This window comes from Polypterus senegalus, chromosome 9 (assembly GCF_016835505.1).
Source record: "Polypterus senegalus isolate Bchr_013 chromosome 9, ASM1683550v1, whole genome shotgun sequence".
Classification (NCBI taxonomy): domain Eukaryota; kingdom Metazoa; phylum Chordata; class Cladistia; order Polypteriformes; family Polypteridae; genus Polypterus; species Polypterus senegalus.
Window position 1 is genome coordinate 123,466,273 of NC_053162.1, and position 18,509 is coordinate 123,484,781.

Genomic DNA, 18,509 nt, shown 5'->3' on the forward strand with positions numbered 1-18,509 from the left:
ATAGCACCACTGCTAGCGGAGCTCCACTTCAGACGTCCATCTCTCGCATCGGACGAGACCAAAGTTATCGTTACATCCCTACAGAAGATGGCAAACTAAAAGTCAGCTGGGTGTCTGGTGAAGACATTCACTTGACTGTCCAAATATTCACTAGTGAAGCAGCACTCCTGATGGATCAGATGCATCCATCACATTAGACCACTGTCCTATGGGAGGCTATGTTGGGTGCGTGTATGATAAAAAAATGTTAGATTGGTGTGATTTGTGACATGATTGAAGCAGAATCAGATATCCTGATATGTTTCATGAATCCAAACTATCCTGCGCAGTCTTTCTACTGGCTACCTAGAGACAATATTTGTTTGGTGTCATTGTACTGCGTTGTGCACCTACAACTTTCAGCGGAAGGTACACACTCTGTACTTCGATTGAAACAGAAATGAATAGGTAACATTCCTGCTGCTGCGATACAAAGATGTTAACATTTAATTATAACTAGTATTGTATTTAATGATAAATCAAGTAGCTGTTATTTATGTGTAGGGCTTAATGTGCCTTTGGTGATTAATTTTTTTCCATTAATCCTATACACAAGTTAATGTTGAAGAACTTGATGATTATTTTTACTGAATTAAACACATATTCAGAGTGGAAAATGAAAATGAAAGATTCACATAAGACTAAGACTTGTTTTTTGAGAAACAATGACAAATGTTGGATGCAGGGAAAATAAATTTACAAATGTCTGGACATTTCCACAGTGCCTTAAGCTGGTTTGTAAATTAGACCCAAAATGTTTTTTTACATTTGAGAGTACTGCTGGCCAAACCCTGATGCAGTTTCTTGTTTGTTTATAAACCTTTGAAAAGCCCTGTGTAGGCATCTAAACATGGAAAAAATTTCAGAAGGCTTTTATCAGTTAGAACTGTGCATTCTGAAAGCCTAAACATGGCAAAGCCAAAGACGCATAATATTTATTTCCCATTTTTGATGGTCTGCTCTTGCCAAGTTATGTGATCTGGATCAAACATTTTGATTTTTTTTTTTACATACTATATCTATTAGTGGGAGACAGCCAGGGACCCTGCCCTACTGGGGCGCCTGGATCAGGAAAGGACCGGGAAAGTGACAATATCTTCCCTGGACGCAAGAGGGCAGCCCACCTGATTTCCATTAGGGGATACGGAGCTTGGAAGGTCAACCCTGTGGGAGTCCGTGGCCCAACCAAGGGGCTGCCTGGATGGTTCCTGAGCCATGGAGGACAGCACTTCCGCCACACCAGGAAGTGCTGCCACTCCAGGAACTGTGTACGCCCAGAGTGCTTCCGGGTGCAAGGGCAGCACTTCCGCCACACCACAAAGTGCTGCCAGAAGACCGTCGCCAAGCACCTGGAGCACATCCGGGGCATGATAAAAGGGGCCGCCTCACTCCATTCGGGGAGCCGGAGTCGGGAGGAGGAAGACGGAGCTTGCGAGGGAGGAGTGGAGGTGGCCAAAGAGAGATAAAAGGACTGCGGAAGCGTGAGTGTGTGGAACCACTGTTGTAAATAGTTGTGCAAATAAACCCGTGTGTCTTGGACATTGGTGTTGTGTCTGTCTGTGGCCGGGCTATCTATTACACTATAAAGGTTCCAGTATACAAAATTTGAGCCTGCTTGAGATCTGAGAATACGGTCTTATGAAAATTGATAAGATAGAAAAAAAAAGGCCCTGTCAAATTTGACACCCCTCTCCCCTCATAGAGTTGTCTGTATCTTGGAAAGTATTGATCTTACATAAAAAAAAAAAAATTAGAGGGAGTCTCCTGGATAACATGGTCATGCATGGTATTTTTTTCTGAATTTGTTCAGACCAAAGTAGGTGGGATTTCTGGAAAATTGGTTGATTTGACATGGTTTGACCCCTGTAGGTAAGATGACCTCCTTAGACGTTGCAACAACAAATGCCAAACCTTTGTTGTTTGTGTTTAAGATTATATTGATATTGGTTGATATTTTTTCTGTAAAATTCTTTGCCATTTCTGTGATGGTTTATATTCTTTTTTGACGCATTTATGTGTGTTAGGTTGTATGGAAACACAGCATTATATCAACACTGTTGTGACACTGGACAAAAATTGTTCACCATTTTAGATATTTCATAATCTTCTTATCTGATATTCATCAAAGTGTATAGAAACAATTAGATACATAAAGTGGGGCTTGAAAGTTTGTGAACCCTTTAGAATTTTCTATATTTCTGCATAAATATGACCTAAAACATCATCCGATTTTCACTCAAGTCTTAAAAGTAGATAAAGAGAAACCAGTTAAACAAATGAGACAAAAATATTATACTTGGTCATTTATTTATTAAGGAAAATGATCGAAAATTCTAAAGGGTTCACAAACTTTCAAGCACCACTGTACCTACATATGACACTGAGATGTACAAAAAATTGATTTATTTGAATGTATTATATAGGGTGGTCCAGATCTATTTATGCAATTTTCATTACGCTATAACTTAAGTTTATTACATAGAAAATCATCCGAAAAATCCCGAACTATCAAGAAGTGTTCGAACTGTAACGACATGAAGAATCATCTTCGCGCCAAACTAGAATCGTCCCTGCATAAGTCAATGTCATCCAGACAATCTGGATCTGCATAATTAGATCTGGACCACCCTGAAGGATACAAAGTCTCTTGGAGAAGAGAATCTGCTACAGACTGATAGGTCACAGCTGACCTATACAGTAGTACAGTAGTTTCATTTTAGTTGTTGTGTTTTTTTTTAAATAAAAAGATTAAATGTAAGCCAATGAAGTCTTGCAGTTTTATGGCTTAATAGTCCTTTTTAAACAGTGTCAGTAAATAGGTCTCATTTGATAACTAATTTAGTGTTACATTAATTTTTCTGCCAGGTATTCTTGTCTAAACTGAATGTAATGTTGTAAAGTTAATGTATACAATATAATCTATATATATAATTCACTAAGGCAAGACAACCATGAAAAGCACGCCAGAAGGGGCGTGGATTCACTAAGCCGCCGACAAGTGAGACACCTATGGCGAACGCAGGAAGGAGTCACGCCCACCAACTCCAAGACCATTGGATATGACGACAACTCACAGGGCCACGCCCACCAAGTCGGACGGGAGGACACAGAAAAAGTGGCGTCATTTATATTCGTATGTCGTGGAGACCACATGCGGTGCAGGTCATGTTAATGCCATGTTCATGTCATGCACCTCCGAGCTACGTTGACTGTTAGGCATGTTTCTCGCGGAGGTGAATCGCCATATGCAGCGTGTGAAACGGTTTGCGAGGGGTATCCCATGGGATCCTTAAAACATTCCTTTACAACTGAGGTTAAAACACAATGAAGTAAGCAGTCTACGAGTTTTCGGTTACAACGCATGATCGCTTGCACCATAGCAAACTGTTTTACACACTACATACAGCAATTCGCATCCGTGACAAACATGCGTCTTCTTAGATGCTCCTGCAGGAACACGGAAGACGTTTTCCTGCCCACCAACACTCCTTTTTCACCGGCCTGCGTCTACCCTCGCTCTCACGCATTCACACTGCCTACCCATGTGCCCTGGACGCAAAAACTCACCGACCACCCAGTTAGCCCCTTTTGTCTGTGCAAGGAGTCCACATGCACGTCTAAGCCACGTTGACTTTTCATTATTCTTTTCGGTTTCGACACCAACCACGTCCACCATGAAAAACCATGTGAAAAGAACAATGAAGCCTCGCCCACAAACCCCTCCTCCCACGTGCTCAGGAACGCACCTCCGACCACTGCCCGCCAAATCAAACAGCTCATCAAACACATACTCACTCGCTTTGGTCTGTGCTGCGGTCCAAACCCAGCTGTGAGCCACGTTGACTATTCTTTTGCCCTCCATGGCTACCGCTTCAAATGTATTTAATGGAAACAACACTTCTTTCAATGTTATAGAAATTCCTGCTTCAGGTAACTGTGTTTCTGTCAGTCGGGTTTTTTTGGAGAAATGTCATTGACGAAACTGTTCATAGCAAACTGTTTTACACGCTACATACAGCAATTCGCATCCGCGACAAACACGCGTCTTCTTAGATGCTCCTGCACTTTGTACACACCCCCCCCCCCATGGTCGGGTGTCTTGGTGGATTATATATAGAAAGGCAGCCAAAACCGCACAGAGCAATGAAAAGTCTTCGTGAGTCACAGGTAGGGTTACCACTTTTAATACAAACAAATAAGGGACGCATACTGCAGCGGGGCCACATCCCTTGGGGCCAAGACCACGGCAGCGCAATTTCATTCTCAAATACGGGACGATTCCGTTATTTTTAAACGATGGGTGGCAACCCTAGCCTCACAGGTGCATCTGCACTGTACAAAGACGACAACGTCTCGAGTGACGAGTTGGAGGTGGGCACTTGAGCAGGCGGTGTATACGAGAAATCGGCAGACTAGCATGACGGAGGGAGCGGAGTGGATGTCGTCCTCCTCTCCTCCCGTTCCACCCTCCGCGCCGCACAGACGATTGTGTGTTGGTTCGTTCCGTGCATTGGTTAAAACCCAATGAAGAAAGCAGTCTTTAAAAAACAATAAGCCCTGTGCCTCTGTTTCATTACCGTCTCGCCTAATTCACCAATGCAGGCCCCGCAACAGGCGATCCGGCGGCGTCATTCCCATGACCCGCTGGGCAGCCAACCGGGTAACCAAAGTCTTTGGGTTCAAGGGGGGGGGGGAGTATGGTTACAAAGCTGAAACTTAAAGGAATTGACGGAAGGGCACCACCAGATGTGGAGCCTTTCACTTCATTTGACTCAGCACAGGAAACCTCACCCGGCCCGGACAAGGAGAGGATTGACAGCTCTTTCTCGATTCTGCGGGTGGTGGTGCATGGCAGTTCTTACTTAGTGGAGCAATTTGGATGCTTATTTCCGAAAACGAACGAGACTCCCGCCTGCTAAATAGTTACACGACCCAACAGCGGTCGGCGTCCAAATTCTTAGAGGGACAAGTGGCTTTCAGCCACGTGAGATTGAGCATTAACAGGTCTGTGATGCACTTGTATGTCCTCTACTGCACGTGCGCTACACTAAATGGATCAATGTGTGTCTACCCGGCGTGGGTAAGCCGTTGAACCCCATTCGTTATGCAGACCGTGGCTTGCAATTGTTCCCCACGACGAAATTCCCATGCGTGCGGGTCATACGCTCGCACTGATCACGTTCCTGCCCTTTGTAACCCCCCTCCCCCCCGGTCGGGTGACTTGGTGGATTATATATAAAAAAGCACCCAGAACCGCAAAGAACAATGAAAAGTCAACGTGGAAACCGACTGAGGTGGTGTTTGGAAAATTAACAGTGAACGTGACTCACAGGTGCTTGTGGACTGTACACAGACAAAAGCGACTCAGGTAGGGAGTTGGGGGCGGGCACATAAGCGGGCAGTGCATACTGAACGAGCGCCGTTCAACCCCGTCCTTCGCTTTGGAAGGAGAAGGCGCACCTCCGGTTTTCAGTCACGGACAATTGTATGTTGCTTCATAGCGTGCATTGTTGCAATGTTACTTTTCTTGGTGGTTTATTAAATTACGGATTTTTCAAATGTTTATTTTTTCCTCTGTGCTTAAAAATCATTTAAAAAGCGGCCTGCGGGTTGGCTAGTACTGTATATTATGCCGAAACAGGTGTAGATGGTCAGAACTGTAATAAAATATAAAAACATTTACAAAAAAAATAAAAACCAAAAAAACACCACATACAAAGCGTCTGGTTTCACATAACATTTGTGTTGCAGGCATGCTTATGACAAGAAAATGGAGTTGGAAATAATTTTATAATGGATTTTTAGCACAAACTATTTAAAAAAAAGGGATACTAGTCCTTATCAAGAGTGAAAAATTGTTAAAATGGGTGAAATTTTAAACTAAACACTTCATTGTGTGTGATGCTATTGGACACACTGTGGGGTCAAAAGTCATGAGTGATTCATAAAATGTGTATTTGTTAGAACATTAGAATGTTTTTGATGAGAATCCTATAAATGTATCCATCCATCCATTTTCTAACCCGCTGAATCCAAATACAGGGTCACGGGGGTCTGCTGGAGCCAATAAATGTAATTTTTTCCAAAATAACATTGTTATGTGTTAAAGGTCTTTTAATTCCACCTGTTTATCACACCACTACTTATTCAATGTGTGTATAGTTCTTTATGAGCAAATTATCCTTATCATGTTCCATCTGTGCCTCTGTGTTTTTGTTGAAAAACTATTCAAAAATTAAAAAATGCAATTGGTCCACACTTGTACTACTTCCCTTCATAATTCTGAATATTTCAATCATGTTACTTCTTAAATTCTATTTCTGCCTAAATCCAAATATTAGAGTTATTAAAACATAAGGAAAAAACTGTGCAACCTATCTTTGGTGATCCTGAGATATTGCTGGTAGCTTATGTGTTATGTTTATATTACTTGGTCTTGATGCTCATATCTGATTGAGTAAGAAATACAACCTCATGTCTGTGCTGTTTCCTTAGTCTAGATGTGAGATTGAGTAAGAAATACAACCTCATGTCTGTGTTGTTTCCTTGGTCTAGATGTGAACGGAGTATTTATATTAGAACATTAGAACACTCTAGACGAGAACAGGCCATTCAGCCCAACAAAGCTCGCCAGTCCTATCCACTTATTTCTTCCAAGAAAACATCAAGTCGAGTTTTGAAAGTCCCTAACGTCTTACTGTCTACCACACTGCTTGGTAGCTTATTCCAAGTGTCTATCGTTCTTTGTGTCAAGAAAAACTTCCTAATGTTTGTGCGAAATTTACTCTTAACAAGTTTCCAACTGTGTCCCAGTATTCTTCATGAACTCATTTTAAAATAACAGTCTCGATCCACTGTACTAATTCCCTTCATAATTTTAAACACTTAAATCATGTCACCTCTTAATCTTCTTTTACTTAAAGTGTATAGGCTCAGCTCTTTTAATCTTTCCTCATAATTTAACACCTGTAGCCCTGGAATCAGCCTAGTTGTTCTTCTCTGGATCTTTTCTAGTGCTGCTATGTCCTTTTTATAGCCTGGAGACCAAAACTGCACACAATACTCAAGATGAGGCCTCACCAGTGCATTATAAAGGTTGAGCATAACCTCCTTGGAATTGTACTCCACATATTGTGCTATATAACCTAACATTCTGTTGGCCTTCTTAATGGCTTCTGAACACTGTCGGGAAGTCGATAGCTTAGAGTCCGCTATGACTCCTAAATCCTTCTCATAAGGTGTACTCTTGATTTTCTGATCGCCCATTGTGCATTCAAACCTAACATTTTTACTCCCTATGTGTAATACTTTACATTTACTGACATTAAATTTCATCAGCCACAAATCTGCCCAATTCTGTGTGTTATCCAAGTCCCTCTGTAATGATATAACAGGTAGATTAGCAGATTATTTTGAATCTATCTTGGTATCATATGCAAACTTAATCATTTTATTACTTATATCACTATCTAAATCATATATATATCCTTTTTATATAATGGGATGATATTTGCCTTTTTCCAGTCCTTTGGAATCTCTCCTGTGCACTGTGACGCCTTAAAAATATGTGTCAAGGGTTTATATATATGTACTCACTAGCCTCCTTAAGTACACAAGGATAAATATTATCTGGTCCTGGTGATTTGTTTGATTTCATCTTATTTAATCTGAGCAGCACTTCTCCCTCTACAATTTCCAAATCCCTCAGTACCTCCTTAGTAGTTGTTTACCTCTGGCAGGTTATCCACTTGCTCACTTGTAAACACCTCAGAAAAATGTAAGTTTAGGGCATCTGCTATTTCATTGTCTGTATCTTTTAATTCCCTTTACTATTCCTGATGAACTTGACCTCCTCCTTAACTGTTCTTTTACTACTAAAATACTGAAAGAATCTCTTGGGGTCTTCTTTGCCTTATCTGCTATATTCCTCTCCAACTGTCTTTTAGCCTCCCTCATATCCTTCTTAATGGTTGCCCTCATGTTCTCATATGCTCTACATTCTCTTTGCAGTCATTAGTCTTATATGCCTTATACAGCAGTTTTTTTCCTTTGCAACTTCTTTTTTAAATCTTTATTAATCCATCGTGGAGTTTTTTAGTTTCCTATTACTTCCAAATTTAGGAATGTATCTGTCATGCATTACATGTAAAACATTTTTAAACCTGTTCCACTGCTCCTCGACTGTCTCCACATTTAAAAGCTTATCCCAGTCTATCCTACTTAGACTTTGTCGCATCTGCTCAAAATTAGCCCTACTAAAGTTCAACTTAACAATTTTAGTCTTTGCATCTGTACTCTTACAAAATACTGAGAATTGTATTACATTATGGTCACTTGACCCTAGTGGTTCAATCACCTCTACACCCTCAATTCTATCCTGATTATTACAGAATACTAAATCCAGACAGGCTTCACCCCTTGTTGGTGCTTTAACATGCTGTGTTAAAAAACAGTCACTGATTACTTCTAAAAACTCCTGCTCTTGTGCTCCTCCATCTGTAAGGTTATCCCAGTTAATATTTGGATAATTAAAGTCCCCCATGACTATAATATCCCCCTGTAAACTTTTTGATATTACTAAAAGATGTGTGTTGAAATTACTGTCTGAATTGGGTGGTCTACAACACACTCCTAAAATGAGACCTTTTCCCTAATATTTTCCAGGCAAGCCACATGTCCTCACTAAGATGGGGCTCATCATCCAACTGAAGATGACTTACATTTAATTCCTGTTTGGCATAAACAGCAACCCCACCTCCTTTTCTGTTCTGTCTATCCTTCCTAAAAATGTGTATCCCTCTATGTTACACTCATCCCCATCTTTGTTATTTAGCCAGGTTTCCGTTATTGCTATAATATCATAATTGTGCTCTGCTACATACAACTCCAACTCACTTACCTTATTTTTGATACTTCTAGCATTAAGGCAAGCTATTTTTAATGTGTTAATCCTTCTACCATTACGTGTTTGCTTAAAATTTACATTACTATGCATTTTTATTTCTACACCATTGTTTGTTCTTCCATGTATAGATCTAAATCTGGCCTGTCCTAAACTCCCTGCCCCAATTCCCTAGTTTAAACAATCCTCGACCAGCCAACACATACGCCTCCCCAATACATTGGTGCCCCTCCGTTCAGATGTAACCCGTCACGGCGAACAGGTCCCATCTGTTCCAAAAGGAGTCCCAATGCCCCATAAACCTATACCCTTCTACCCTGCACCAAGATTTGAGCCACGCGTTAAGCCTTCTAATCTCCTCAATCTTACCTGGACTGGCGTGGCACAGGCAGAACTTCGGAGAAGACTACCTTGTCAGTTCTGCTCCTCAGCTTGGTACCTAACTCTTTGAATTTGGATCGCAGAACTGACAGACTACCCTTATGTATGTCATTTGTTCCAACGTGGACAATGACAACTGGATCCACCCCCGCTCTGGCCAAGAGCCTATCCACCCTTCCAGGGAGGTCTCCCACCTGTGCTCCAGGAAGGCAACACACCGTGTGAGACTCTCTCTCTCTGGAGCACACCTGCGCTTCAATCCCCCTAATGATTGAGTCCCCAACTATCACTACCTCTCTCTTTTTGGGAACTGGTTTTGAGGTGGCCCGTTGGGGCTCCTCAACCCTGCCTACCACCTCAGAATTATCAGAGTCACCGTCCAGCTCCGCCAGGACATGATAACGGTTAGACACTTCTAATTCTGGGGTTGATGCCCCCGGACAGTGTGCACCCTTTACCTTACGCCTTGTGACCGTGACCCACCTATTCCTACCTGTCTGGTCTGGAATCTCCTCCGCGCCACCTTAGGGGTGCACACTATCTCTCTAAAGGACACCTGGGCCAAGTCTGCCAATTCTCTATTACAACGAAGGTCAACCAACTCCTCCTCCAGTTTGACCCTGAGCTCGAGGTGCTGGATCAGCTGGCATCTCTTGCAGATGTAGCCCTCATAGACAACTGGCTCTTCCAAACCATCATCTAAAAAGTCCAACATCCAACAGGACTTGCATTGCACTGGCCTCATTATTAAAATTTGATTTGGGATTACTAAGCTGCCTTAACTATATATTTTTTTTTTTTTTTTTTAATTCTTTTAGCTACTCCTTAACTTAAATGGTAACTAACACTAAGATCTGCTACAGATATTTTACACCTTTTCCCCTTAAGCTCCTGTACTGTTCTCCCTCTCAGCTGCCTGCTATTTGTCTTTCTATGAGGTTAACTTTACTTTTCTCTGTCTCTTACTTATAAGCTCATGCATTCGCACTGTTTGTATTCCCCTGTATTAATGAACCCTTAACCTGTTTCCCACTTAACTGTTCTGCCTCTGGACCGCTAAGGACTGTTTAATCTAAAATAAACAAATAAATAAAACTTTACTACCTTATTTGCTCCTACTGCTCCTTGTGCCTGATCGGTGTCTTAACGCAGGCCGCTTACCTGTGCACTACTGAGTTTCCACCTTTTACTGCTTTGAAGTCAGCCCGGCCTTTTTTTTTTCCTTTAAACTAAGGAATTGCTGTTACGATGCGGTTATTTACTTACAAATGCCGATATCAGTTCCTGCAGCTTTCTACCCTGCCCTCGATGCTAATTCAAATACAGATAACAAGAAAAGAACAAGTACAAATAACTTTTCCAAGCGCACTTCCAAACACCCAGCTACTTTTGCTCTTGTGCGGGCGAAAAAAAAGCAAAAAAAAACCCTTCTAAAGGGAAAAAAGCTTTAAAATTCCCACACGGTTCCTTAGAGGCAACCAAAACCCAAGTTTTTAAGAGCAAAATGTATTTTTTTTTGTTTACATCTCACATCACAGAACAGACCAAACACAATCTCTAGCGAATATACTCATTCATCTTATGTTCAATATTTGGCCTGTACATTTGCTGTGAGGTAATGACACGATTGAGGCATAAACATGGATCCTTCCATGTTTTTTTCCCTTCCTGTTGATGTTTTTGCATTCCTAAATGGTAGGGGGATGTTTTGGTCTTGTCCGTTGCGAGAGATGGATGTCTGAAGTGGAGCTCTGCTAGCAGTGGTGTTATTTTTTTATATTACCTTCTTATTATCCTGAGATATCCTGTATTTATCCAACCTGAGGAGCACTACAGTATATGTAAGCATATATAAACATGGCCAACAAGAAAGGGGTTCAGAAAGAAATGAAAACTAAAGCTACATCCAAGCTCAGATCGGCAAACCCAAGCTCAAGATCAAGATATGGCCTTTCAGAGACTGACCTGGATCAGATGGGCGAAAGCCCAGACTCCTCGGGACCACAGTCCGCTACATCGTCTCTGGCTGAGAGCGAAATGGGGAGTGAATGTGCGAGTGACGCAGGTCACGATAGCTCGCCGATTGGAGAATATCTGAAAATGGAAAAGGCCTTGCAGTCCGCGCTCTCAACTACTTCACGCGAGCCGGGAACACCGGCTGCAATAGAGCCCACAGCTTCGCCTACGGTGCACTAAAGCAGAAATGATCTGTCTGAACTGCAGCTGATGATCACTGAGCTCAAGCAGGAGATAAAGGAAGATATAAAGAAAAGCGAGACGGCAAATGAGAAAGCAAGGGAAAAAGCAAATGAGAAGCTGCAACAGGAGCTGCAACAGATGCAGCAGCAGGATAATAAAGACTTGGAGGAATGCATATGTATCCACTTTGAGGCAGTCTTTACAGATATGGTGGGTAAAATTGAAGAGCACATTCACGAAACCTCATCTAAACTGAGCACACTTGCTGATCAACTGGAGGATGTCAAGGAGACATTCGCGACTCTGATTGAATCAGCGGAAAATCTAGCTACCAGTGCTGAAGAAAAAGCAACAACTGCCAGCTCCAAATGCAAAAAACTCGGAGACAGACTTGCTGCTTTGGAAGATGGAAGCAGAAGGAATAATATTAGAATCGAAGGTCTGCCTGAGAATTGAGAAAGTCCAAACCCAGTGAAATTTGCAGCTGAACTATTTTGGAAAGGAGTTTAAAGCAGATTCTGAGGTAGCAGCGGCTTATCGCTTACATGGATCAAATACCGTTAGACCTAGAACTTTTATTATTCGGCCGAGAGATTATTATTTAAGCCAGAGGTGATGGCACTCCTCAGACACAAGCAAGAGATTATATATGAAAATAACCACATTCGTATCTTCCCTGATTTCCCTCAAGCAACAGCTATTAAACGTGAAGCCTTGTATTAACATCAAACAGCGGTTATGGCAAGTCAATATCAAATAAAGCCTCTTGTATCCTGCCAAACTGAAAGTGGAATTGCACGGTCAATTTTATGTCTTCGCCGTAACGCCTTAGACGTTAGTGCTTAATTATTTATTTATTTTTTTATTACTTAATTTTTTTATCTTATTTATTTATTTTTTCTCTACCCTAAAGGCGACTGTTTAACATCATACCCTTGGTTTATTGTTATTGTTATTATTGCATTAAGACTTACTATGCTTATTCTGGACCACTTTCTAACACCATTCCCCAGGCATATTATCTTAATACATTAAGATTGCTGATGATTATATATATTTTAAGTTTATAGTTTGTTAATGATTATACTTTAGGCATATAGCATTTAGACTATATTGGCAATATATGTCTCTATTTTTTTTTATCCTAAAATGCCACTGCGTGGTGGGGGCTTGTTTTGCTTTGGACATGCTCTGTCTCTGGGTATGTCAGAGGACCGGGACTGTATAAAGTGGGGTCCAGCCTCACGTCGGGAGGCAAAATGGAAGGGTGGGGGGTTACGGGGGGGAGAGAAAGAGAGCAGGCTATATCTATATCTTTTTCATCTTTATAATTATAGCTACCAACGTAACAATAGGCTGCATGGCAATAACTCTTGGGGAAATAGGAAATTAAGGTTAAAGCTGTCTCACTTCCAGTTAAGACTATAAAATGACATCAAAAATTCAGAATCAATGTCTCCATGATGGGACAGTTAACTTTGTGAGCTGGAATGTTAAAGGCCTGAATCACGAATTAAAGAGAAAGAAAGTACTCTCTCACCTAACAGGTTTAAACGCTAAAATAGTATTTTTACAGGAGACCCACTTACTAAGCAAGGATCAGTTCCGGCTGCAAAAGGACTGGACTAGCCAAATGTTCCATTCTAGCTTTACAAAGAAAACTAGAGGTGTGGGAATTCTCATACATTGAACAGTCTCATTTGTAGCATCAGATGTAGTATTGGATCCTGAAAGGAGATATGTGATGGTCATGGGCAACTTATCTAACTGTAAAATGATTCTGATAAATGCTTATGCACCTAATGTTGATGATAAGGAATTTATACAAAATTTATTTGCATCCATTCCCAGTGTGAAAATTATAATGGCTGGGGACTTTAATTGTGTTTTAAGTCCACTCTTAGATAGGACTTCTATCACAGGGGGGATGACATCTAACACTGCAAAGATAATTACAAAGTTTATAACTGATCACAACTTATCAGACCCTGACGTTTTTAAACCCAGACTCAAGAACATATTCTTTCTACTCACCAGTACATCATTGCTACTCAAGAATTGATTATTTCTTTATAGATAATAATTTCTTGCCTATGATTAAATCTTGCAAATATGATGCTATTGTTATTTCTGACCATGCACCTCTGATCTTGGAGCTAAAGTCATTATGCCTCACACACTCACCTCGCAGATGGCGTCTCAACCCGCTTCTATTAGCAGATGAGAATTGTACAGAATTTATATCCAAACAAATCAGTTTCTTCCTAGAGACAAATACATCCTCAGAGATTTCTGCAGGAATACTCTGGGAAACTCTTAAGGCCTTCTTAAGAGGACAGATTATCTCATATCTTTCCCACAGAAATAAATTAGAAACCAAGAAAGTAGCAGAGCTAAATTACTAGAATAGATGAAGAACATGCCAGGCTTCCAAGTGAGGCTCTACATAGGAAAAGGCAGCTCTGCATTCAGAACTAAACCTCTTGACAACTAAAGAAACTGAACAACTAATTTATAAATCCAGACATCATTACTATGAACATGGAGAGAAAGCTAATAAGCTTTTAGCTCAACAAATTCACAAGCAAGAAGTCCGCAATGCAATCCCAGTAATCACCAACACGAACGGAGACAAAATCATCGACCACAAAAATATAATGCACACATTTAGAGACTACTATAAATCCTTATATTCTACTGAGTTTAAAGAAGACAACACACAATCTAATGCATTTCTGGATACATTACAGATACCACAAATAGATGCTTTGTGCGGTGGAACTCTAAACCTCTGCCGTTATCAGAATTACTAGATGTTATGAAGTCACTTCAAGGCAGGAAAGCAGCAGGCCCTGATGGCTACCCTGCAGAATTTTATAAGAAATTCTCGCTCAGCTAGCTCCCTCCTATTAGCAACATTTACAGAAGCCAGAGACAATCAAACTCTTCCTCAAACTTTTTTCCAAGAATTAATCACAGTTTTTCCTAAACAAAATAAGGACTTATTACAATGTGCATCATACAGACCAATTTCACTTTTGAATAATGATGTTAAAATACTCTCAAAAATCATAGCTAGAAGGATGGAGAAAGTGCTCCCTTCAGTAATATCACAAGATCAAACTGGATTTATCAAGGGTCGACACTTATCTTCAAATCTTCGACGCCTGTTTAATGTAATATACTCACCAACTAAAGTCAAACACCCCAGAAATATTATTATCATTAGATGCAAAAAGCATTTGACATGATTGAATGGAAATACCTTTTTACTACATTGGAGAAATTTGGATTTGGCCCCAACATTTGTGCATGGATCAAACTACTGTATACCAATCCAGAAGCTTCAGTTTGTATCAACAACATTTGTTCAGACTACTTTAAACTAGAACGTGGTACCAGACAAGGATGCCCTTGTCACCGCTGCTGTTTGCAATCGCCATTGAACCACTGGCAATACACTGTCGAAATGCTGATCAGATAAAGGGGATTATCAGAGAAGGACTGGAACAGAAAATTTCTCTATATGCAGATGATATGGTACTGTATATATCAGACCCACAAAATTCTGTGCCTGCAGTCTTAACAGCACTCACAGAATTTCAAAAGATCTCTGGTCTCAGAATTAATCTGAATAAAAGTGTACTCTTTCCAGTGAATTCTCAAGCATATAATATTAGATTAGACACCCTACCTTTTATCATTGCAGAACAGTTTAAATACCTAGGGGTAAACATCACAAGTAAACATAAAGCTCTTTATCAACAAAATTTCGCCTTCTGCATGGAAAAAATTAAGCAAGACTTGCATAGATGGTCAACCCTTCATCTCACTCTAGCTGGAAGAATTAACACTGTTAAGATGAATATTCTTCCTAAGCTCCTTTTTTATTTCAAAACATTCCAATATACATCAATAAATCATTTTTAAGCAATTAGATTCAGCAATAACCTCATTTATTTGGAACTCAAAACATCCACTTATCCAAAGAGCGACCCTACAAAGACAAAAGGCAGAAGGTGGCATGGCTCTACCTAACTTCCAGTTTTATTACTGGGCAGCAAACATACAAGCTATAAAACCTGGACACAAATAGATGAACATACACAGGCTGGTCCGCAATAGAAGTAAAATCCTGCAGTACTTCTTTATATTCCCTGCTCTGTGCCCCAATAAATGCAAGTTATCGGCAATATACTAATAACCCAATTGTGCTTCACTCACTCAGAATATGGAACCAATGTAGAAAGCATTTTAAGATGGAGAATCTTTTATCAGTGGCAAGAGAACCACCTCTTTCAAACTTCGCAAACATATGCAGTTTTTAATATCTGGAAAAATTGGGATTAACTTGCTTAGAGATCTTTATATAGACAACGTCTTTGCATCCTATGAACAATTACATTCCAAATTTAACATTCCAGCTACACATTTCTTTCACTATCTTCAAATTAGGAACTTTGTTAAACAGAACCTTCCGATTTTCCTCATCTTGCACCCTCATCCATGCGAAAAAATATTGCTCAATTTCAAGGACTCAGACACCATCTCTGCAATATATAAAATTATTTTACAGTCCCTCCCTTTCAAAGATCCAAGAGGACACTGGGAAAAAGATCTCTCAATTAATATATCAGAAAAGGAGTGGAAAATAGCAATGCAGAGAATTCACTCGAGCTCCATATATGCAAAGCATATAATTTTTCAACTCAAAATTAAATATCGAGCACATCTGTCTCGCCTAAAACTCTCCAAAATGTTTCCAGGGCAAGATCCAACCTGTGAACGCTGCAATCAAGTCCCAGCCTCACTGGGTCACATGTTTTGGGCCTGCACCAAATTAACATCATTCTGGACCAAAATTTTAATTACCTTTCAGACAGCCTTGGTGTCACAATCCCTCCTAACCCATTAACAGCTGTGTTTGGGGTTCTTCCAGATGGGTTTAAAGTGGAGAAGGACAAACAAACTGTGATTGCATTCACTACACTTTTGGCACGCAGACTTATTTTGCTAAACTGGAAGAATCCTAACTCTCCTCTTTTAAGTCAGTGGGAAACCGATGTTTTATACTATTTGAAATTGGAAAAATTAAATACTCAGAGGATCTGTACAGATTTTTTTTCAAAACATGGCAGGATCTAATCAATAAAATTTTAGAATAAGTTTTTAAAGCACAGAGGAAGCAATTATTTCTGTATTTCTTTTTCTTCTCTATTCATCTCTTTTGGCTTATCAAACTCATCAATTTAGGTATGTTTACAAGCCTTAAGTTTACTCCGTTGGCCTTGCGCTCTCTCTCAGGGGTGGAGGTCGATTTGCTCTCAATCCTACTTTTTTAAAAAATTGATTGATTTTGTATGGAATGATTGCAATAAAATTAATAAAATTAAAAAAAAAGTGTTAGGAGCAGAGATTATTTTCTAATTATGTTGAGTTAATGCCTTAGGATTTCCTCCACTTACTTTCAAAGTAAAGGCATGGATATACAAGAGGAGTCCTATTGGTGAATGAGAGAAATAACATTTTAATTGCTATGCAGTCATCTCTCCTTTTAATGGGTTTCATATTGCACAAAAATTCTGTAATCAAGTCACATCTTTGAGCAAAAATCCAACCTGACTGTTTAACTCAAATCGGATATGGGCGATCAAAATTGAAACCGAATTTTGTACTACATTCAAAAGTAACTTGTGTCTGTTCTGAAAAAATCAGATACCAGGTGGTTTTTGAGTGTTTACACCAAATCCAATTAATGTAAAATATGTAAAAAAAATCTAAATCAGGTAAAAAGAGAGCGTATGGTAATGGTTAGTAATGGGTTGGATATCAAGCTATACAGAGATATAGTATTTCAGAGTGCATATTTTAAAACTGTCAACAAGTAACATGCCAGGTAATTGTGAAATTGTGCCGCAGCTAAACTATATCAATAGTCAAACCTTCTCTAATAAAAACTGTCGTCCTGATCTTTCTGAGCCCTGGTACCTTCTTCCCATTTAAAATGAATGTTAAAATGTCTCCTTAACTGCATGTTTGATGATAGCTTAAAATCTGTTCCCATAAGTAAAACAAATGGAGCCTGTTGTCAAAGAGATTCTGTTCTTACCTTGTCTAGGTTTTCCAGTAATACTAGAATAAGAATTCATTCTCATTGGATATTTTTTTGACTTTTCCAAAGTTTGCACCACCAGGTCCCCAGTCAAATTTTTAACTTTCAAGGAACTAACTATCCATAACCACAATCCAAGGGGTGATCAAGCTTATCAAACCTGTTTAATCTAGTTCTGATTTATAGTGGCTAAAGCCTATCCAAGCAGCATCAAGTACAAGCCAGGTACTGCCCTGGATGAGTCTTCAGTTCATTATGGGGCATGTGCAAAATCATGCAAATTTACTCATAGGCAATTTTGAGTTGGGATGTGGAAAAGACAATGGGTACATACATATCTTGACTCAATCAGCGTGTCACTGGTGTTTGCAAGTTTTATCTGTTTCTACAAGCATCTTTCTGAAAGTTTTTCTCCTACATCTTTAAGAGATGTGCGTTAGGTTAATTGTCGACATAAAATAGATTAGTTTTAGTAAATGTTTTTGTTTGAGAGTTGCTTCCTGAATTGTCCCTTCTGCTGCTGGGATTGACTCTGACCGTACATTTTAATAAGTGACATTCAAAATGGATGAACACATTGACTTCTTTATAGATTCACAAATGTAATAAATAAAGTTTTTGAACTTGGTTTCCCTTTTGCAGCACAAGTGTTTTGGAAAAATAACAGTATGTCATTACGACTGTTAAAACTTCAACAATTAAGTCACTCAGTCAGTCATCATCCAACTCACTATATCCTAATACAGGGTCACGGGGGGTCTGCTAGAGCCAGTCCCAGCCAGCACAGGGCGCAAGGCAGGAACAAATCCCGGGCAGGGTGCCAGCCCACCACATTCAACAATTTAAGTGCTTTATTAAATTAATTAGATTAAATAT

At 39.9% G+C, this 18,509-nt stretch overlaps 1 protein-coding gene across 2 annotated transcripts in view; it reads left to right on the plus strand.

Moving 5' to 3' along the window:
* casp2 (caspase 2, apoptosis-related cysteine peptidase) overlaps positions 1-18,509 on the plus strand; it is a 62,302-nt gene that overhangs the window by 25,058 nt on the left and 18,735 nt on the right. The gene's annotated exons all lie outside the window — the stretch shown is intronic.